Source organism: Grampus griseus, assembly GCF_964374135.1.
Source record: "Grampus griseus genome assembly, chromosome: 4".
NCBI lineage: Eukaryota > Metazoa > Chordata > Mammalia > Artiodactyla > Delphinidae > Grampus > Grampus griseus.
The window spans coordinates 67067624-67092027 of record NC_138997.1 but is presented as its reverse complement, the minus strand read 5'-3'; positions in this window follow the sequence as shown (position 1 = coordinate 67092027).

The following is a 24404-nucleotide window of genomic DNA, read 5'->3' as shown; positions in this document are numbered from 1 at the left end:
GGTTATTTGACAAGAGGAAATTCATGGCGGTCAAATCCTATTGCCATTGAAAAATACCTGCTTTTTCATTCTTGGGGATTCTCTTTCTCTGTACCTCCAGGTAATAACGCTATACTCATTACAATGCTATTTAAACTTTTGAGAGGACATCACAGACTCCTTTCAGAATCTGAAGAAAGTTTTCGACACTTTCTTCTCCTGCTTATAAATATGCATATAGATACTTAGGACTGATCTGCTGCTTTTGGTGGCCATACCACTCCCTCTTTCTTAGGGTAAATCTCCCCCCTCTTCATTGGTGGAACCCATTTAAGTGTGGTTTATTTGGAGTTGATGATGTACTTCCAGTCCAAACTCAAAGTCCTGAGAACCAAGTGAGCCAATTATGTAAGTCCCAGTGGGAGTTGGAATGCCCAAGAACCAGGAGCATTGATGTCTGAGGGCAGAGGAAGATGGATGTTCCTACTCAGGCAGAGAGGTCCAATTCTCCTTTCTCTACCTTTTTTTTGTTCATTGCAGAGTGAGTGGGTGGATAGCCCACTGTAACTGGTGAGGGCTAACTAATTTCTTTACTCAGTGTACTAATTCAAATGCTAATCTCTTCTGGAAACACTCTCACAGATACACCCAGAAACAGTGTTTTACCAGCCATTTGGGCATCTCTTAGCCCAGTTAAGTTGACACATAAAATTAATTATTATATCCCTCTGTGGGGAGGGTGCCCTTTTTCCCTTAGATTTTCAGGTGGCAAGATGTGAGTCTTGGGCAAGTAGAAGTCCTCATTTCTGCCACATTTCAGAGATCTGTATTGAGGTAAGGAGAAGACAGAGCCCTAATATCTTTTGAGCTTTGGCAACAAGAGTTTCTTGAAGCCAACTGTACTTTTTGACTTTTTGGTAGCATGAGCTAAGAAATTCCCTTTCTCATTTAAACTAGTTTGCATTGGTTTTTGTTTGTTTGTTCTCTAACACATATGCTAAATGCTAAAGTTTGCTTATAATTTCATGGATTTCTGGATCCAAGAAATTCATTAACCTCCCAAACCATGTTAAGAAAGCTGCTTTTTATGTGATGTATTGAAATGGATCCCTGAGAATTGAGAAAAAGAGAAACTGTCACTGAAGGAGAAGGAAAGACAAGTAGTTCATAATTCTTGAGTGTTTCCCAGTTTCCTAGTGTTCCTGGTTTACCTCTGTTACCTCTAAGAAAGAAGACACATATCTCTTTGGAACATTAAAAAATCCAGCAAGATGTTAATTATACATTGTTAAAAAGCTGCCAGCTCCTTCCCCAGAGCAGATGCCATCTCTGTGACTGGTGAATCAATTTTCTCTGCTAATCTGCGAAAGTTCTTCAGCCCTTAAGTTCTCTGGAAATATCAATGCAAGATATTGAGTGTGAAATGTTAAAAACAATAACTAGTTATTCATGTCGTTCAAATGCAATTTGTTTATAGGAAAGACCTGACTTTTCTGAAGTGGTATATTCAGGTTTCAAATTAAACACTTATAGTAAGAAATATGCTATCTTATGATGTATGTAATTATAGTTTACCTCTCAGTTCTTTTCTTATCTTTCATCCAGTGTGCTCAACTTATTTATATCTCTGAAAGCATGTGGTACATAACAGGTGATCAAAAATGACTGTCACATGAATGAATGAATAAGGGTAAAGAATGGACAAACTTTGCGGGTAACTATGCCTAGTCATGAACGCCACATGTGTTTTTACAAACTTGCTACTTCTTCATTGCACTTCTTAGAATGCTATGACATTTTTAGCCACATAAATACATGAAGTATTTTCCTATAAAGAGTAAAGTTGCTGGTCATAATGGTAAAGAGAGGGTGGTTTTGTGTGTGTGTGTGGTATGTGTATCTCTATAATTAGGTGCTAACAAAATAAAGAGTAGGCACACTCGGCTATCTCTGAGCAGGAGTGGCCCAAACATCAGCTCACCAATTCCACTGAAATTCATTGCACTGGAATGTGATTGTGCTGAATCTAAATCCAAGGTCAGGACAACCAGAGGAGGCCAGAAGTTTAGGTTAGTGGGTCCCTCACAGGACTCAGTCTAAAACAGAAAAAGCATTAGTGAGCCACGTGCCCCAACAACTTGAGTTAAAACAAAAAAACCCCAAAAAACAGAAGAAGAGAGAATAAAATAATTTTAAGATAAAAATAACTCAGGTTAAAAGTGACAATCAAAATTTTGTGCCTTGAAGTAGAAAACAACCTTAGGCATTACCCGACACAACTTGCCAAATAATGAGGAAATATTCTATCCTATCCCATGCCCCTTTTATCCTTCGGGTGGTGTTCCACCTTCTAAAAAAAACTGTGTTGATGAAACTGCAGGGTAATAAGCCTCATGAAGACAGAGGAATCCCTTGGTGTTTAGAGAAAATGACAGAGGCTAGTAGGGCAGAAGTCCTCCTGGACAGGTGCTCCCTGGCAAGGTGAATTGCAAACCTCAGTTCTTCCTCACCTCTGTATTTTACTCTCCCATTTCCTTTCTTTCTTTCATTTTATTTCCCCTCCCTTTATCCATCGTTCCTCCCTAGTTCTCTAGCTCTCTCCTTTATCTCTAATATTGCCCTCTTCCATCATGCTGAATTTTTCTTTAATCAAAGGAAGTTCTTTAATCGAAAAGTGGTTTTTATTTCCATCTTATGGGGCTTCAAAATGCAGAAGACAGAAATAGGAGAAAAATGGTGAATTAGGGGCAGAAAAATACGTGAAGGAAATCTGACCCTCTGCACTCTCCCGTATTCCTCTGTAAATTAGATTCTATGAAAGAATGGTGAGGGGTGGGTGGCAGACAGCAGAGCCAGAAGGGGATCAGGAAGTGAAATGTACTTAAACAGCTTCTTTGTGTTCAAGTATAGGCTATCACGGATCATGCTGAACACACTATCTCTGTGTGTATGTTCTGTTTGTGTGTTTAGATTTATAATGTGATAAAAAAAAGAGGAAGAACTGGTTTTTGAAGGCGAGGACTCTACCAATAGATGAAAAAGGGAAAATACCGTTTTTCACTAAATTGCAAAGAAATGTCACCCATTGAAAAAACAACTGGTAGACTATTACATACTGAAGATAAGTTACACATTCCCACTGTAATAGTTACCTCAGGTGAAAAATTTTAAATCTTTCCTTTGTGATTTAGGATTGACTTTGTCTTTTATATTTGACTTGCTGAGCTTTCCATTGAATATTTTACCTTCTCGAATTATGTTCCATATACTCACTTATGTCTCATTCAAAACACCATGAGTTATTCTCAAGGCTTCTGCAACGGTCTTCTAAATTGGTCTCCCTTCTTCCCCTCTTGCTTTCTAGTCTATTCTCTAATGCTTAGCCAGAGTGACCCTGTGAAAGTGTAAATGAGACTCTGCCACACCTGTGCCTTATCCAAACCCTTCCATGGACAACAGGCTTTATACTGCCCAGCCCCTTTCTACTTCTCTAACTTCATCTTCTGATAGTCTCCTTTTTTCTTTTGTTCTCTCTTGGTTAAGAATACTGTCCTCCTTGCTGTTCCTTGCATTGAACACCTTTTCCCTACTTACCAACATGACTCACAGTCTTAATGCCTTCAGGTTTCTGCTAAAATGTCATTTTGTCAGAGATACAGCCTTGATCACTTTATGTAAAACTGCCTCTTCTCATCATTAGCATTCCTTATTCTCTTATTCTGACACATTATTTGTTTGTTTATTGTCTGTCTGCCGTCACTTGAATATAAACTCCAGGAGGACAAGAATATAATTTTTTTCACAGCTGTATTCCCAGTTCTTGGAAGAGTATGGCACTGTAATGAAAATCTGTTGAATAAAAGATTGTTCTCAGTACATAAGTGACACACACAGATTTCATGGTATGAGTACCTAGATAATCACCTGTAGATAAAAACAGTAATATCTACTTTTGCTAATTAACCTGAGATAGAGTTCAAGGGATTTGCAAGAGATTATACATTAAAAACATAGAACCAAGTCCGGAGACCCTGTCTTCATAATTACTTCTTTTTCTATTTTTCTTGCATCTTGTAAGGGAGAATCAGCTGGACATACTTCCAAAACATAAAACAGCAAAGCTTCTGACACCTGACAAAAGGGCAGAGTAACGAGGTGCCTTATTTATAAGAAGTTATGTTCAGAGAAAAAAAATCCAAGTGGTAGAAACTAACTGTTGAGTGTGATGTAACAAAGCTTGGAGGATATGCCACAGCCCAGTCAGAATTCAACTTTCAAATCCCTACTAGAATGTCATGAGACATTATACATTGTTAAAAAGCTGCCAGTTCCTTCCCCAGAGCAGATGCCATCTCTGTGATGGGTGAAGCAATTTTCTCTGCTGATCTGTGAAGGTTCTTCAGCCCTTGAGTTCTCTGGAAATATGAGTGCAAGATATTGAGTGTGAAATGTTAAAAACAATAACTAGTTATTCATGCCGTTCAAATGTAATTTGTTTACAGGAAAGACCTGCCTTTTCTGAAGTGGTATATTCAGGTTTCAAATTAAATACTTATACTAAGAAATATGTTATCTTATGATGTGCGTAATTATAGTTTACCTCTCATTTCTTTTCTTATCTTTCATTCAGTGTGTTCAGTATGATCCGTGATAGCCTATACTTGAACACAAAGAAGCTGTTTAAGTACATTTCACTTCCTGATCCCCTTCTGTCTCTGCTGTCTGCCACCCACCCCTCACCATTCTTTCATAGAATCTAATTTACAGAGGAATACGAGAGAGTGCAGAGGGTCAGATTTCCTTCACGTATTTTTCTGCCCCTAATTCACCATTTTTCTCCTATTTCTGTCTTCTGCATTTTGAAGCCCCATAAGATGGAAATAAAAACCACTTTTCGATTAAAGAACTTCCTTTGATTAAAGAAAAATTCAGCATGATGGAAGAGGGCAATATTAGAGATAAAGGAGAGAGCTAGAGAACTAGGGAGGAACGATGGATAAAGGGAGGGGAAATAAAATGAAAGAAAGAAAGGAAATGGGAGAGTAAAATACAGAGGTGAGGAAGAACTGAGGTTTGCATTCACCTTGCCAGGGAGCACCTGTCCAGGAGGACTTCTGCCCTACTAGCCTCTGTCATTTTCTCTAAACACCAAGGGATTCCTCTGTCTGCATGAGGCTTATTACCCTGCAGTTTCATCAACACAGTTTTTTTTAGAAGGTGGAACACCACTAGAAGGATAAAAGGGGCGTGGGATAGGATAGAATATTTCCTCATTATTTGGCAAGTTGTGTCAGGTAATGCCTAAGGTTGTTTTCTACTTCAAGGCACAAAATTTTGATTGTCACTTTTAACCTCAGTTATTTTTATCTTAAAATTATTTTATTCTCTCTTCTTCTACTTTTTTTGGTTTGTTTGTTTTAACTCAAGTTGTTGGGGCACGTGGCTCACTAATGCTTTTTCTGTTTTAGACTGAGTCCTGTGAGGGACCCACTAACCTAAACTTCTGGCCTCCTGGTTGTCCTGACCTTGGATTTAGATTCAGCACAATCACATTCCAGTGCAATGAATTTCAGTGGAATTGGTGAGCTGATGTTTGGGCCACTCCTGCTCAGAGATAGCCGAGTGTGCCTACTCTTTATTTTGTTAGCGCCTAATTATAGAGAAGGGGTAAAATGCCGAACAAGACAGACATGACTTCTGTCATCACAGACTTTTAAATCTCATGCGGGAGACAGACATGTAAGAAATTGTTAAAGCGAGGTGCATTCATTGGTAAAAGAGAATTGCAAAATATAGATGTATGTAAAAGACTGGAGGTCTCTGAAGAAGTGACATTTAAGGTAAGACCTGAAAGTTAGTAAGAGTTAGCAAGTGAAGGACAGAGTAGGAGGAAAATTCTAGGCAAAAGCAGGCAAAACTCTTTGATAGGAAATATCATAAGATCTTAAGGAACTGAGGAGGAAACGTTGCTGGGGCAACGAGCATGAGAGGGAACGTGGCATCCATTTGAGGTGGGAGGTGTAGGGAGGAGTCAGAATACTGAGGTCTTGGAGGGCATGAAAAAGTTTTTGGATATTACGCTAATGGCAATGAAAATTCATAGAAGTCATTAAGCAGATAAGTGACATTGACTTATTTAAATATTTTAAAAGTTTCTCTGGTTTCTTAGTAGAGAATGTATTAGTGAAACTCCAGAATAAAATGGGAAACTGTTAAAGAGTGATTTGCAGGAGAGTTGATGGCTCAGGCTGGCAGGTTCAAGTTGGGTTGGAGGGAAGTTAATAGCTTCAAGAGATGTAATAGAATGACTTAAATACTAAGAAATTGAAATGCTTTTGGAAGAAGGAGTAAATCAGTGGCAGAACTGAATTATCTGTATTCAAAACTGAGATTCATTTTCTGATAATTGTCATAATATTTATGGGAAAAGAGATAGAATTCTTGAAATATTATAGGTATGTCTCAAAAGATGAGGGAAGTATTGTGACTATCTACACGGGAGTTTTAGGTGGTTACACTATGTCTAAAGGTAGTTTTCACACAGACTTTTCAATCTGTCCAAATCTAATAGCTATAAATATAATTTTTACCAATTATTTACTACTAGGTCAAAAAGTGTTAACTGTTTAACTACTTCATTTATACCATTTTGATTGCTCTTCTGATTTCTCCAATCCAAGTATCAACATTTTTTCAGCACCAGTCCTAACTTTAGTGCCTAAATGAACTTAAAATTACTAAATGATTGCCTTTTATCTTTTTTTTTAAACTGAGGAATAAGATGTATACTATTTGAATGTCTAATAGTTATGTTTCTAAATACATATAGGATATCATCATGGACCTTGCTCTGATGTATACACATAACAATACAGTAGGCCAAGTATGTAGTTTTGTATAAAAGGTTGACATTTTCTTCTATCAAAATGGTAGTGTTCCAAATTCATTTAAGTATAAGCTGTTCCGTGGGAGTTAAAGTCACATATTAAATAATTTAGAGAAAACATGGGCATTACTGAAATGAAATTGTGCCAATTAAAAGCTGCCTCTTTTAGTGAATTATTTAATCTCATTAATGTCTGGTAGTTAAATCAAGTCCCATAATTCAAAAATATCTAGGGGGTTTTAGTAAATTTCTAAACAACAAAGAATTGGCAATTTATTCATGACTAATAAAATGTGTTCTTCATAATTTAGTCTCCAACATCCTAAAATAATTACATTGTTCACATTAAGCACTGTCGAATTGGCTCTGTTTAAAATCCCATAGTGTTAAATGCCTCACCTTTAAATAGCCTCACCATTAGCTCAGTTAGAGTGGTGGGGGGGCTTTAATCTCATTTTCTTACTTGGTGTACTCAAGTGTCCTTAAAATTTTTAAATTTTTACATGAACCCCAAATCTGTACTATCAATACAGGACATCTATCAAACAATAGAGAATTTACTGGGAGCAAATCAGGAAGAGAAACACAGTCATTTGTTCACACATTATGTTTCATTCACTTCACATACTCACACAGACGCATTTACTCACTCAATAATTATTTTGACAAATATTGAGTAAGCATGCCATGTGGGTTTCCAAGTAGAGATAAATGAAACAGAAAAATCAGCCCGCAAAGAGCACATGGTATTGTCGGAAAGTCATGTTAAGTGGTGTCTCTAACATCTGTGATGTAAAAGATATCTATGCAGGGAACTGTGGGAGATAGAAAAGCAGTGTCTTTCTCAGCTGGAAGAAGTCAGAAGAGACTTTTCAGAGGAGGGAACTCGATTTTTGAGGCATGAAGTTGAGACAGCTAGTTGGGTTACAGAGCAGAAACATTTCTGATGAAAAAGGTACTTTTTAAGCATTTGTAAGGGTACCAAACAGTGAATGACCATAAAACATTGAGAGGATGGCAGTCAGTTCTTACTGGCCCGCACACAGGGTGCTGTCATAATGGAGAAAAAGAATGACAATTAGGGCCTTCTGTGCCGGGCCGAAGGATTGGACTTTACACCAAGTTCAATGAGAAGCCCTGCTGGTTCTCTGGGGTGGGTCAGCAATGCTGATGGAGGGTAAGTGAAAGCAAAGGAAATGGAACACACTTGAGTCCACCAAGAAAAATAAACTTATGGTTAGATGACAAGTACCTTGCAATCACTGTTTAACAGGGCATACGTGAGTAGCCTGATGTTGAAATAACTATAGATGAAGGGGTTTATGGTGCAAAATGTATGCTCATGGCAGAAATTCCTGATTGGTTTTAGATTAAAAAATAATGCTACATCAGAGCAACTTTAAATTTTTATATTGTGGGTAGTAGGAATTGTATAAATGATGTTTGTGTTTTGGATTGGCTGAGGGTATACAGCCAAATCTGAAGCCCTACCATAATAAGAGGGATCATTTTGTCATACCTATTGAGTCACACTGCTGGCTTTACCATGTCCCCACTCTTTATTTATTTATTTGTGTTTATTATTTCATGATACCATCATATTTTCTTCTGGATGTCATTTTGTGAGGGAGTGTGTAATAAAATAATAATAATAGCTAGCATTTACTGAGAATATATAATTTACCAGGCATTGTTATAAGTGCTTTTTTATTCCAAAACCAAAGCTATACAGTAGGTATTATTATTTCCATTTTACAGCTGAAGAAACTGAGGCAGAGAAAGGTTACTTGCTTTGCCCAAGCATTGTTGCACTGCTATAGCAAAAGTGTGATTCCGGGCCAGTAGGCTTAATTACTTTGCTATCCACCTATTTTTGTTTTTCCTTCATCTGCAGAATTGCAGTGGGATATAATTAAAAGGTACAAAAATTGCCATAGGGACTCAGAACCGGGGATTAGTTAATCTGCATGTTTTATTCCATTTTGCTTAAAAATGCCTTCTGACTGAGAGATTTAAAAATATCTTTACTATATTTTCTTCTTTCAATACTTTTCCTTTTGACTCTTTAATTCGTTTGAAACATATATGGTTAAAAGTGTTATATATATTACCAGGTTTCCCAATTGAGTAACCTTATCTTTTTGATTGATTAGTGTTGTCAAATTTATCAGATAACAAATTTACATACATATTATATATATATTCCTTTTGGAGGGCTATAGTCGTCAATTAATATGTCTGATGATTCTTGTATTCTTGCACTTTTTGTTGATTTATATTAGTTATTATCTCATTTACATTTCATATACTACTGAATTGATTAGAAATTATAGAAAATGCTACATAATCATGATGGTATCACTTTAGTGTTTCATTTTTAATTATAATAATGGTTCTTATAACATCAGTTACAATGTTAACATGATGCAAGGTGAAAGCCTTCCATCTATTTGCGTAAGGTAATGGAGTTAGTAAATGGCATGCCTGGGACTCAGACCCATGCATGCCGAGCTCCAAGTCCATGTTTATATTACTTTATACTGCAACTAGGAGTTTTGAGCAGTCCTGCTGCTTTGAATCTATTTCAGCATTTCTATGATCATCTCAGTGGAATGCAGAATATGATTTAAAGGCACAATATCAGAATTATTTTAATATTTTTGTCATATATATTTTTAAGGTTTTGAGATGATATTGGGCATATTTCTATTATATCACTTGTAATATATACCTATCGTAAACTGTACAATCATTGTTCATTATAGCTTCTATCAGGTTTATTAAACACTTGGCTAAGTATAAAGGAAAAACTCTTAGATGAAATCTGCTATTCCTTCCTACCCATTCCTTTCAATAGGAGATTAGAGGATTCTGTACCTAAAGGCATACTTACTTGTAGTATGTTTCGGTTTCTATTAAACCTATGCTGTAGCTTCTTAAACTGCTGATATCAGCAAGTTAACATTTTTGTTTTTAAAATGTGTCGACTATATATGCAAGTGATTCTCTGTGTACTAATCATGGGAGTGTCTATTGACACCTTGGACTCCTGAAAGAAGAAACTGAAATTACACTAAGGAAATAGAAAGACTCTAACAGTCTTAGATTGTACAGTGTTATTGTTTGTTACTCTGTAAGTGTGATTATAAAAAAGGAACCAAGAAATAATGACATCAAACTATAACTAATAATTTTTTACCTAATCATGAAGTATTTTGACTGTATGTTGCACAGCTTCCAGTTTTAATAGTAAGAAAGTTGCACTATGCACACCTCTTTATCAACTTCTGTAGCCTTATTGTGATCTGATTTGTCTTCTTCTAGCTAAAGGTATTCACCTTTTGCAATTTTCATTTCAATGTTCAGTATTATTTCCTTTATTTTCTTATAGAAAACAGACTACCTCCTATTTATTGAACAAATATTCTGTTTCTGGAATGAGCTAATTGAACTATTTTCATTATATCATTTACTCTGCATAACAACCATGGAGTTTGCTATTATTTCAACTAAATGACTTAAAAAATACATGGTGAGAGAGTGAAGTGCCTGCTTGTGTACCAAGATTTGCACCAGATCTAGACTGATTTCAGAGTACTTATACTTAACCTCTTGTAGTCTATGCAACTTTCCAATATCCTACCACTGTCAAGGATAAAGCACTTAGAATGAGTCAGTACTCTGTTCATTTTCACCTTTGCATTCAATCACACTAGGCGAATGAGAGCATAGGCCCATTAGGAATCTATATAATGCATCTTAGGTAATTAATTATCCTAAGGGAAAAGATCATCCAAATCCACAAGTTTGGCTCCAGGGCAATTGGTAAACATGGAAAAAGGCTCATTATTAAGATGGTTATACAACTTAGCCCCTATGAATGTAAGGGGGCTTAAAGGTTAAAGAGCTACTGCTCTATAAACTTTGGGAGATAATGAGACCAGATTTCTCAAGTAGTTCTGCTACTGATAGTAATGGCTGAAGTCACTTTGGCTCCATTATATCATTATATTGAGTATTGTGTTTGTGAAGGATACAAAAGCTTTGGTAGAGGTGGCACTGTTAGTTGTCAGGCTACCAACAGCAACATTGCCCTCACTGACTCATTCAGTACCATTGTCACTGGAAACTGGTTTTCTCAGAAAGGATGCTGCATGTGCTATTTGCAATTTCTTTGGTAGTTTTTGGAATTGCTGCCTTCTTTAGCTGTGTTTGCCTGTAAGCGTCCTTTTATCTTTTTTGAATTTCTTCCTTTTCATTTCCTTTATTTTTTTTTCTTTATTGCTTTAATGCCTAACCTTAACTGCATAGGAAACAAAAGGAAAAATGCCATTCCTGCTATAAGAACTTAGTGCCTACAATGTGCCCAAAGCCAAAGCCAGGATTCTAGCCTTATTAGCTAAACCCAACCCTTCCGAAGATGAAGTACAACATTCCTGTTGGGCAAAGGTCTATTCTAATGTTCTGTAAACAGTAGGCTCAATTTCAAGTAATGCAGAGGAAACTCTGTTGATGCTACTTCCTCTGAATTGAAGTTTATTTATTAACTCCGTCATCGAGAAAGTTTGGGAAACACATTATATGCATACCATGCAAGAACATTCATCTCACATGTACCATTGTTTTTGTTTGTTTGTTTAACATTTCCTCCCCTCACTGTCATCTTATTTCTGGATTATCACTATAAATTATCATATTTCCAATCTCTCAGTGCAACAGTTCATTCTAGATATTTATACATGTTTAATCCCGCCCCCCAAATCACTATTTTCTTCTGGCCATATTTCTGTGCTCAAAAATCTTACTGTTTTGCTTACTATATCATATTTTCTATTCTCAAGATTAAGACTAGGCTTCTGAAACTGGAATTGAAGTCACTTCACAATAGAACTGATGGCTAACTTTTTCTTTTTAAAAACGTCTTTATTGGAGTATAATTGCTTTACAGTGTTGTGTTGGTTTCTGCTATATAACAAAATGAATCAGCTACATGCATACGTATATCTTCATATCCCCTCCCTCTTGCATCTCCCTCCCACCCTCCTTATCCCACCCCTCTAAGTGGTCACAAAGCACTGAGCTGATCTCCCTGTGCTATGCAGCTGCTTCCCACTAGCTAAAAATTGGTAGAGCCACTATGGAGAACAGTATGGAGGTTCCTGAAAAAACTAAAAATAGAACTACCATACGACCCAGCAATCCCACTACTGGGCATATACCCTGAGAAAACCATAATTCAAAAAGAGTCATGTACCACAATGTTCATTGCAGCACTATTTACAATAGACAGGACATGGAAGCAACCTAAGTATCCATCGACAGATGAATGGATAAAGAAGATGTGGCACATATATACAATGCAATACTACTCAGCCATAAAAAGAAACAAAATTGAGTTATTTGTAGTGAGGTGGATGGACCTAGAGTCTGTCATACAGAGTGAAGTAAGTCAGAAAGAGAAAAACAAATACCGTATGATAACACATATATACGGAATCTAAAAAAAAAAGGTTCTGATGAACCTAGGGGCAGGACAGGAATAAAGACACAGACATAGAGAATGGACTTGAGAACACAGGGAGGGGGAAGGGTAAGCTGGGAAGAAGTGAGAGAACAGCATTAAGATATATACATACCAAATGTAAAATAGATTGCTAAGTTTTTAAACCCTATTCTTTCCTACTTGTTTTTATTAACTTTCAAGCAACTACGTTCTTGGAGCAGACCTTATAAATTGCCATCTCCATGTCTTTGATAATACTATTTTCTCATTATCTGGCCATTTTTAGCCCCTAATTCAAGATTCAGTCTAGAGCTCATCTCCTTTATAAAGGCTTTTTCTAGACCAGAGTGGCCTTCCTCCTTCACTCTTATAATTCTTTTCACACCTTATAGTGGTTTTTCTTTTATTCTTCAAGTAACTTGCAAGGGCCTAGAGGAGAAACATCATACGTGTATTTCTCTGTATTTCCTACAGTACCTAATATAGTACCTGTACATGGTTGATTTCCATTTTATATTTATTGGTTGACTGGTTGGTTGCACAAAAGCAACGTAAGTACTATTTTTTGACGTTTAAGAGTTTACAATATAATTATAATATTTCATTTTTTGCTGGAGGATTCTCAAGGGACTTGGAAGTATTCTTAAATCATGACTCATAAAAATGAGTTAAGGATACAGCTCAGAATCTTTTCTGTGTTAAATGAGGGTATTGTCCTACAGTATCCGCCAGAGTTCCTCCTATTATAATCTATTCTGTAGGAATGCAGAGAAGGAATCTATTAATGTGGAGAAGATGAGACTTTTTGCTTTAGTACTGAGGAATTTAAAAGTTCATCAAGCAAAAGGAAGAGATTCTAGGTGGTAGCTAGTGAGATTCCCACAATAGATAGCTGAGAGAAAACAACAAATAGTCTATACTTAGGTTATAAGGAAATTAAGCTGGTCTGGATACAGGCTTCTTGAATTGGCATGAATGACATAAACCTAGAGAGGTAATATTGGGACAGATCCCTATAATGCTTTCATCACAGACATGCATATGGAAGCTACTTACAAGGTAAAACTAAAGATATGAAAGAGAAAGGCTACTTACACATCACAGAGCTGCTCCCACTTAGAAAAAAAAATTGTTTCAGACATTACTTCACGGCTTTTTGCTTTTCAAGCCTTGTATGTATGGCTTATATAAGTGTCTGAATATAATTGAAACTATCAGCTTTCTTTCCTTTTTCTCTATTGAAGTTCCCCAACTTACTTTTTAAAAACCCCAAAACTTATAACTTATTTTAGAAAGTATGCAATATGTCAAAGGTCCCCAGAGTTAACTTGGAGAAAACTCTGAACGTGACTTCAACCAAAAAAGAAATATTTCAAGTATTTTATAAATGCTTGCTATATTACCTGTATCAGCAACGCAGCTGGAGAAAATTACTGCAGAAACAGGGTAAGACCTGGTGGTACAGAGTGTGTTCTGAGGCTGATTGTCCAATAGTTCATGCAGACTGTATCTTCTATGCCAGGATGAACTTGTGTGGGTAGGAAGAATATTATTGAAAGCCAGTAGAATCATTATATCCATTTCTATGAAAAATGAAATACTTAGAAGGAGGGCACATAAGAAATAACTAAAAATTGAAACATATAAAGTCTGCCTCATGAAGCTGTTTGCTCACTGGATAGGAAAAAATATATGGAACAGTTGATGGGCTTTACTGATGCTATATCATAAATAGTACTCTATCCAACTGACAGAATTAATTAGAGCATACTCACCACTTTATTTCCAAAGACAGAAATAGAAGATTTATGTTTTTGTATAAAGAGCTATTTGTTAATAATCAAGTAAATATTTCTGTGCTTATGTAATGCATGAGCAATATTAGTTTTTTGGATTGTCCTAAGTAAGGAAATAAGCGAAAATTCTCTTTGAACAAAGACGGGATTGTGAATTTAGTTTCTTGGCTTAAGCATGTCCCTCCTAGATCTACCTGTTTTCCCTGCACAGTTGTTCACAGCATCCAAGTGCAGTTAATCTCTCTGTTTAGTGGACATGGATATTTTTGCAGTGCCTTAAGAGTTCTGTTGGTTGCCAGATCATTAATGGGCTATGAATTATGCAATAAACTTCTCCTGCACCAGTAAAGAAGAAGCCAGCAGTGAAATCTGGCCTGAGAATAGATGAAATGCAACAATAAAAGCCATAAACACATTTTTTCATTTGGAAGTCCTATTAAGAATAAGAAATAATTCATGTTCAAATGGTTTTGTATGGCAGAGATGCTGTAATGAAAGAGTTTGCAGAACTTTTAAAAAATTGAAGAAGTAAAAGGAGAAGATCATGGGACTTGAAACAAAGTCTGTGACTGGGAAGCAGGGAGCTCATTGCCTTTGTTTCCTTCTTCCTATTAAAGTCTTGGGCTAGTAAAAATTACATTTATAATCACAAGATTATGGGCCCATATATAATTTACCAGGTGGTTATTTTTATGAAAAGAAAAGAAAACTCATTTGCTGTTTTTTAAAGCACTTTCATGTATTATCATTTTAAATTCATGTTAAAGATCTAAAAATGTTTTTGGGTTTGAAGCTGCTTTTCTTGATGACAGAGCTCTTTCTGGGTTTGAGAGTAAAAGAATGATAGAGGAATAGCATTTCTTCTTAAGCAAAATACCAAGTAGGAACACTTTAGCCTGGAGTTGCAGTTTATTTTGAGTGAGTCTGCCAGTATGTGAAATTTGGTCATTTTGCTTTTGGATTTCTACAGAGTGGAGAAGCACTTGGAATAAGTATATATAGTGCTTAAAAGCATGGGTATGAGACATACATGGTTCATGCACTTTGGTTCTTTCACTTACTAATTGAGCTTTGGACAAATTAGTTATTCTCTTTGTTATGGATTGAATTCTATCCCCACTCCTGCCCAAATCATATGTTGAAGTTCTACTACCCAGTACCTCACAATGTGACCTTACATGGAAATAGGGTCATTGAAAATGTAAATTAAGGTACGGTGGTTAGAGTGGGCCCTAAACCAGTATGTCCTTATAAAAAGGGGAAACTTGGACATAGAGATACTGTTGGGGAAATTAACTTAAAAACTCTTCTCCCAACCCAGAGAACCTCTCCATAAAGGTAGTAGAAAAGGAAAAAAGTTTTATTATTGAATAAGAGTTAAACCAGAATGTGATGTGCATCCCTGACGATCACTAAGAGATTGTAAAGACAGAAAGAAATCCTCACTCTTAGGCAGCCAAGCAGATACGACCCCTCGCATGCATGTTTTCAAGATAAACAATATATAGTCAAGTAAGAGGACTTGTCAGCACTTTCTGTCACACATAGCTCACACTAACTTTCCCTAGTAGTTGGAGTAACTATCTATGTTGGCTAATTGGCTTTATCCAGAAGGAAACAAACTTCTCAAATCTTCATGACAGGAGGTAGTTTTGCAACTTGGAACCCGGTCCCACCAAAGTAAGCCTCCTGCCTTCCCACAGAAGCTGGGAGATAGAGGTGCTGTGTCCCTTGAGGATTCTCCTCCACAGCCCTCAGAAGGAACCAATCCTGCTGGCACCTTGATCTCGAACTTCTAATCTCCAGAGCTGTGAGACAATATATTTCTGTTGTTTAAGCCACTCCGTTTTTGGTACTTTGTTAAGGCAGCCTTAGCAAACTAACACACTCTTTATATTTCAGTTTTCTCCTGGAATGGGTGGGGTTTGGGAAAGCATGAGAACTGTAAAACGGGTATGGTAACACACTTACTTCAGAGAGTTGTTAAGAAAATTAAATAAGTTAAGCAAATAAAATGCTTAGCAAAGTGCCTGGAGCATAATACTCAGTACATCTTACCTGTTATTACCATTCTTCTTTCCTTGAGCAAAACACAATATTACACAGTATTATTGGATATAAAATCAGGAGGTTAGAAAAAATTCTCTCATGTCCTTTGCATCTCTGAAATTCAATTATTCTATTTTTTTCTGTCTTAAAATTTTAAGCCCCCTTTGTTCATTTCACTATCAATCTATCAATCAAAATATATTATCTTTGCTGGGTAGAGTAATCTTGGTTGCAGGTTTTTCTCCTTCATCACTTTAAGTATGTCCTGCCAGTCCCTTCTGGCTTGCAGAGTTTCTGCTGAAAGATCAGCTGTTAACCTTATGGGGATTCCCTTGTGTGTTATTTGTTGTTTTTCCCTTGCTGCTTTTAATATGTTTTCTTTGTATTTAATTTTTGACAGTTTGATTAATATGTGTCTTGGCATGTTTCTCCTTGGATTTATCCTGTATGGGACTCTGTGCTTCCTGGACTTAACTATTTCCTTTCCCATATTAGGGAAGTTTTCAACTATAATCTCTTCAAATATTTTCTCAGTCCCTTTCTTTTTCTCTTCTTCTTCTGGAACCCCTATAATTCAAATGTTGGTGCATTTAATGTTGTCCCAGAGGTCTCTGAGACTGTCCTCAGTTCTTTTCATTCTTTTTTCTTTATTCTGCTCTGCAGTAGTTATTTCCACTATCTTATCTTCCAGGTCACTTATCCTTTCTTCTGCCTCAGTTATTCTGCTATTGATCCCATCTAGAGTATTTTTAATTTCATTTATTGTGTTGTTCATCATTGTTTGTTTCATCTTTAATACTTCTAGGTCCTTGTTAAATGTTTCTTGCATTTTGTCTATTCTATTTCCAAGATTTTGGATCATCTTTACTATCCTAATTCTGAATTCTTTTTCAGGTAGACTGCCTATTTCCTTTTCATTTGTTAGGTCTGGTGGGTTTTTATCTTGCTCCTTCATCTGCTGTGTGTTTTTCTGTCTTCTCATTTTGCTTATCTTACTGTGTTTGGGGTCTCCTTTTTGCAGGCTGCAGGTTCGTAGTTCCCGTTGTTTTTGGTGTCTGTCCCCAGTGGCTAAGATTGGTTCAGTGGGTTGTGTAGGCTTCCTGGTGGAGGGGACTAGTGCCTGTGTTCTGGTGGATGAGGGTGGATCTTGTCTTTCTGGTGAGCGGGTCCATATCTGGTGGTGTGTTTTGGGGTGTCTGTGGACTTATTATGATTTTAGGCAGCCTCTCTGCTAATGGGTGGGGTTGTGTTCCTGTCTTGCTAGTTGTTTGGCATAGGGTGTCCAGCACTGTAGCTTGCTGGTTGTTGAGTGAAGCTGGGTGCTGGTGTTGAGATGGAGATCTCTGTGAGATTTTCGCCGTTTGATATTATGTAGAGCTGGGAGGTCTCTTGTGGACCAGTGTCCTGAAGTTGGCTCTCCCACCTCAGAGACACAGCACTGACTCCTGGCTACAGCACCAAGAGCCTTTCATCCACACGGCTCAGAATAAAAGGGAGAAAAAGTAGAAAGGAAGAATTAGTAGAAGTAGAAAGAAAGAAATAAAGAAAGGAGGGAGGGAGGAAAGAAGGAGGGAAGGAAGGGAAAAAAAAGAAAGAAGAAGATAAAGTAAAATAAAATAAAGTAAGATAAAATATAATAAAGTTATTAAAATAAAAAAAATAATTATTAAGAGAAAAAAACACAAAAACGGACGGATAGAACCCTAGGACAAATGGTGGAAGCAAAGCTATACAGACAAAATCTCACACAGAAGCATACACATACACACTCACAAAAAGAGGAAAAGGGGAAAAAATCATAAATGTTGCTCTCAAAGTCCACCTCCTCAATTTGGGATGATTCGTTGTCTATTCATGTATTCCACAGATGCAGGGTACATCGAGTTGATTGTGGAGCTTTAATCCGCTGCTTCTGAGGCTGCTGGGAGAGATTTCCCTTTCTCTTCTTTGTTCTCACAGCTCCCAGGGGCTCAGCTTTGAATTTGGCCCCGCCTGTGCGTGTAGGTCGCCTGAGGGCGTCTGTTCTTCGCTCAGACAGGACAGGGTTAAAGGAGCCGCCGATTCGGAGGCTCTGGCTCACTCAGGCCAGTGGGGGGGGGGGGGAGGGAGGGGCATGGAGTGCGGGGCAGCCTGCGGCGCCGGCGTGACGTTGCACCAGCCTGAGGCGCGCCGTGCGTTCTTCCGGGGTAGTTGTTCCTGGATCCCGGGACCCTGGCAGTGGCGGGCTGCACAGGCTCCCCGGAAGCGGGGTGTGGACAGTGACCTATGCTCGCGCACACAGGCTTCTTGGTGGCGGCAGCAGCAGCCTTAGCGTCTCATGCCTGTCTCTGGGGTCCGCGCTTTTAGTCGCGGCTCGCAGCCGTCTCTGGACCTCCTTTAAGCAGCATTCTTAATCCCCTCTCCTCGCGCACCAGGAAACAAAGAGGGAAGAAAAAATCTCTTGCTTCTTCGGCAGGTCCAGACTTTTCCCCGGACTCCCTCCCGGCCAGCCGTGGCGCACTAACCCCCTGCAGGCTGTGTTCACGCCGCCAACCCCAGTCCTCTTCCTGCGCTCCGACCGAAGCCTGAGCCTCAGCTTCCAGCCCCGCCCGCCCCTGTGGGGGAGCCGACAAGCCTCTCGGGCTGGTGAGTGCCGGTCAGCACTGATCCTCTGTGCGGGAATCTCACCGCTTTGCCCCCCGCACCCCTGTTGCTGTGCTCTCCTCCACGGCTCCGAATCTTTCCCCCTCCGCCACCCGCAGTCTCCGCCCTCGAAGGGGCTTCCTACTGTGTGGAAACTTTTCCTCCTTCACAGCTCCCTCCCACTGGTGCCGGTCCCTTCTCTATCCTTTTGTCTCTGTTTATTCTTTTTTTTTTGCCCTACCCAGGTACGTGGGGGTTTCTTGCCTTTTGGGAGGTCTGAGGTCTTCTGCCACCGTTCAGTAGGTGTTCTGTAGGAGTTGTTCCACATGTAGATGTATTTCTGGTGTATCTGTGGGGAGGAAGGTGATCTCCGCGTCTTACCCTTCCGCCATCTTCCCGGAAGCCCCTTCACCATTCTCTGCCTTAGCTTCTTTATATGAGTTAACACTTTAACACTAAGAATTGTATGTGAACAATGTTTGGAAAATAAAAGGTGCAAAATAAGTATCTGGTGGATGAATAATTAGAAGGGAAGAAAAGGAAGTAAGACAACAGCAATCTATTTTTGGAAGCTGTTAAGTAACCAAATGAGTGGTAACCGAGTGTCCTGAGGCAATTTCTGAATAAGCAGGAAAAGCTGAAAAATAAAGTGGTTTCCACAAATAATTTTCTAAAGACTTAGAAACTGGTAGCACTGGGTTTGGGATTAAGGAGGGGTGGCTAATAATCAGGGAAGATGGGTAGGTCTTTAGGTCTGATGTCCTGACAGGCTGGGCAGGAGTGGGTTTAGTGAGACTGCAGGGACAAGAAAGGATATAAGGTATATTATTTAAAGAAGCAGCAAAGAACTCAGAGTCTAACTTCATAAAGAAAGGGAAAAAGTGAAGTGGCATTAGATACAATGTATTAAATTTTGCCAACAGAGTGATCAGAGAAGTTTTTTGTTTATTTAAGTTTTTAAGTGAGGATCTGATGCTCAGCTGGTGTTTTTATTTCCTCTACTTTGATACACATTCTGTAAGTCTTACTAACGACTCTGTTGACTAATCTAACCAAATATTCTAAGCCATCACAGAGGCTTTTAGCCAAACCAAAGGTGAGAGGATGATGAGGAAACACTGTCCTTTTGTGAAAATCCAAATATTACACTTTGCTGGAGATCATGTGTTGACATTTCCTTAGCACATGTCTGTGACCACCCTCTTTAGCTTCATCCCAAGTCAGCATCCCACACAGAAGCTGCTTAAGAGTCCTTGCTCTCATGGCTTCTTGGCACACAATCCTGTGTTCCCTTACTTGGTCTTTTCTAGTACATTAGTTCCAGTTATCTGGCTCTTCTATATATTTGCCCTGAATTGTTACAAAGAACAAATTCTGTATGTGAGGTGACACTGATGGAATTAGCCTCACGTCAAGAAACAGTTCAAGATTTTTCTGGAATACACTGATCCTCTCCTTTTTCTTATAATTCAATCTTAATGATATAAACTAGGAGTCTGAGGAAATCTATTGAGAGATTATTTCATGATTAAATGGAAGAATCTGTCAAATCTGCATACTCAGGAGGGAAAACACTTTCCTTAACGGGGAGTTTTTTTTTTTTTTTTTTTTTTTTTATCTACTGCATAGCTACAATTAAAAAAAAATTTTTCCCCTGGTGTTCACACAATTCTGTGTTCTATTCCTGAAGTTGTTTTTTTTTTCTTGATTGTTATTTATTTTAGTTAAAAACATAATGAGAATGAAATTGAAAAATGAAACTGTATATTACATTTGAATAAAACCGTAATTTTAATTTAAAAACTTTTCAATATCGAAACAAACTTATACAAAGGAAGGTTGTAGAAGTCACATTTTTTGAGAACTTGTAATATGCTAGCTACTTTATGACTCATTAAGTCAGCATTTCTATAAGGTAGTTACTCTATCTCTATAAATGAATTCTAAAGTATTGTATAGATCTATATGTATATAGATCTGTATATCTGAAGTATATATTACTGTTGTATGAATTTAAATACGGGTAATTCTTTCCCAAGGAGATTAACTTATCATAGTAAAATGTGAAAATTTATATTTAAATCTGATTGATGAATAGTTTTATACTATATACAATTGTCTGAGACATATGATCTCAAACCAATCTTGTTATCCTTTAGGACTCCTCCCTACATTTATTTTTGTGTGTATGTGAAATATCAGCATAAGAATTTTATTGTATATTGAAGTATGTATTAAATTTTGCACATATTTTCTCATTTTGAATTTACATTTTTTCCTTCTAACCCAGTTTATAATGGCAGTTGTAGGCGTATGGTCACATTGTGTCTTATGGCCAAGAATTCCATTTCTACTAGGACTCATTAACAGGTCAGGAACGGTTTCTCAAAGGCTATATAATTCTCTGTTGGAGGTGCCATGGCCTTATTCCAGAATCCCATGGACCTGCATTGTGATACTCCCACTGGGGCTTGCCACAGCTCCATATGGCATCTTTTCCCACCACTTAACACCACCAACATCATAGTGTCTGCCAGATGGTAATGACTCAAACAATAATGCCTCTTGCACCACAGCCTAAATTTGTCACAGAATCCTTTCCTTCTCTGGGACTCACTCAAGGCTAGGGCCTTCCATGTAACCCCATATATGGGCTGGTTTATCAATAGGTGTAAAATGTATTACTTCCAGAAGCCAGTGAGTGCTGTGCTTCCTTCATTGTGGTAAGAAATGAATGATGCAGCAATTTGTCTTTTACTTTGACAGGGCACCTGATGATTGGACCTCTAAAAGCTTTACAGAAGTCACAGGTCTTAAGCATTTATATGATTTATCTCCCTCTGAAGTGCATGTATCTCACCACGGTCTTTAGCATACTAGCATACTAGCCACCTCTTGCTAATTTTATCAGTAAGTGTAATGTCACTGATGTAATGAGTCAGTGTGTCATTTTCTTAAATGTTCAGGTGGTTTAGATCTCTTTAGACTATAAGTATAGCACAGGACAGGAGACTTAAAAAGCCCTGAGGCAAAGCCTAAAAAGTCCTGTAAATGAATTCTATCTTCTAATTGCAGTGAAAAAGAATGCATTTACTAAATCAATAATCCTATTAATCTGTTCTAAGCAATGATAACACATTAGCACAGCAGCTATGATCAGGGCTGAGGTAGTCTGCAGTCTTTCTCCAGGATGCAGTTTCTTCAGGGGTCAGATTTGTGAATTGAATGTAGTAGAGACTGCTATTTGTTGCTTCTTTAGGTCCTTAATCACTTCACTAGTTTCTGTTGTCTCTTCAGCCTGTGATATTGTGTTTGAATTGTTACCTTGGGCAAGGTAGGGGATTCAGTTTCAAAGATTTTTCACTTGACCTTTCCTACTATGATAGCTGTTAACCTACAGGCCAAGAACCCAATGTGGGAGTTACTTCAACTGCCAAATTTATCAATTCCAATAATATACTTGGAGTCTGAGGAAATAACCACTGGTATGCATCTGAAGACACAGTGGGCCACTGGGAGCTAGACTCTGTCCAGAACATCATTTATTACCTTATTCCCATAGGTCCCCATTCTAACAGAAGGACCATGATGGTATCTACGCCAACTCAGCCCATTTTAGAGTCTGTTGTTCACTGTAAGCCAGTCTCAAATCCCCATCTAACAGCCTCTTTTCTCTGACCACTCTGGGTACACTTGTGATAGTTTGAGTCCTCTGAGAAGTGGACACCAAAATGGGACTAGACATGCAAGAGATTTACTAGGAGGCATGCCTGTGAAAGAGAATGGGAAATGAGTCAAGGTAACTGCTAGCTCCATGAGTCTGTCTTCCATGTCTGAGCCTTACAAAGGAGAGAAGGAAGGAAAAATAAGTTGGGAGGATGAGTCTTAGATTTCAGTACAGTTCTAAAGAAGTTCAGCAAGACCCATAGGAAGTCTTTGACCAAAGTTACTTTAGTATCCCTTATTTGGTGGGAGCAGCCCATGGGATGCTTGCTTCTGGAGCAAATGCTACATTCTTGAGAATGTAGCAACTGGGGCCGTCAGATAATTATGCTCCCAGAGTCAGAGATTTGATAGATGCGTTTTCATGGCTGGCACAGTACCAGCATGTGTGTACATTCGCACAGATACATGCATTCTCCCATGTAAACAACTACAGAACAATTACATTTATGAAAGTTTATTAAAATATAAACTCAATCATCTGTTATAATATTATAATGTATATATGTATAATATAATGTATCACTAGTAAATCTGTTTCATAGCAGGCATGCAATCGTGTTTCTATGGTTAGGAAATCTGTTAATCATTCACCATGGTAATTCAAAACAAAAATCATGTGATTGCTAGAAATGCTAAACATAAATTGGATAAAATTTTTCTTCAGTTGTTTTAGATTTAAAAATTCTTAGTATAATAGGGATATATGGATTGCTTTTTAATATGAGTATATATGTATATATGTATGTATATATTTGTTTATTTAGCATTATGTAATGAAATACCAGAATTTCACAGTCAAGACAGAGAAAGGATGTTTAATTTTAGTTAATTAATTTAAAATTGTTCTAGTTACTAGTGCTACAATTAGTTGTGAAAAAATAAGGTATTAATAGAAAAAATATTTATCATTGCAGATGACAATTGTACAACTCAAGAGAGTGAAATGGAATGTTATTATGATTAATAAGAACATTCAGTAATGTAGTTGCACCCAATATTTACTTATAAAAGTATCTTTCTATATAGCAATAAATCCAAGAGAAAATACAATGAAGGAAAACATCTCATTTACAATAGGCAAATAATATATACAATACTTAGAAAGAAGGTTAACAAAATGTATGCAAGACATACGTGAAAACAAATTATAAAGCTACTTAGGGTCATAAAATAGGGCTTTAATAAATGGGAAGGCATTATCTATTATTGGATTGGGCAGCTAAATATAGATGTGTCACTTTTCTCAAAAAAATCTATTAATTTAACAAGATACAGTGCAAATGCTGGTTTGTTTGTTTTTTTAAAAAAAAAGCAGATTATCTTTTAAATTCTTATAGAAAAAAAACCTTGCCTAAATAAAAAAATTCTGAAACTGGTGAACAATACAGGCAATACACAATAGGCCTTATAGCTTATCCAAGATCTGATTAGCATAACTCCCAGTGACAAGACTGACACATGTTCCATTTCTACAGTTACAAGGTCAGCCAAACTGTGTGAACACAAGATGTTGAGTGTGATGGATAAAGAATTGTTTCCAGCCAAAGTATATTATGTGCTTTATTCCAGAATTTTTTCCATTCATTATTCAGCATTCAGCAATTGTTTATTGAATTCTTATTCTATGCCAGGCTCAGTTCTTGATGCTGGGGGTAGAACAACGGACAAAAGAGACAATTCCTGCCTTCATGGCTTATACATGCTAGTGGGGATCATACAGTGCACTGTGTAAGTTTAAGGTTAAGAAGTGCCCCAGCCAGTGACAGGGGTCCCTAGCACATGTCCAGGCGGGACTGTGGTGCTAAAGCCTCTTGCATGTAAGTCTGCTCCTGAAGGGATAGTT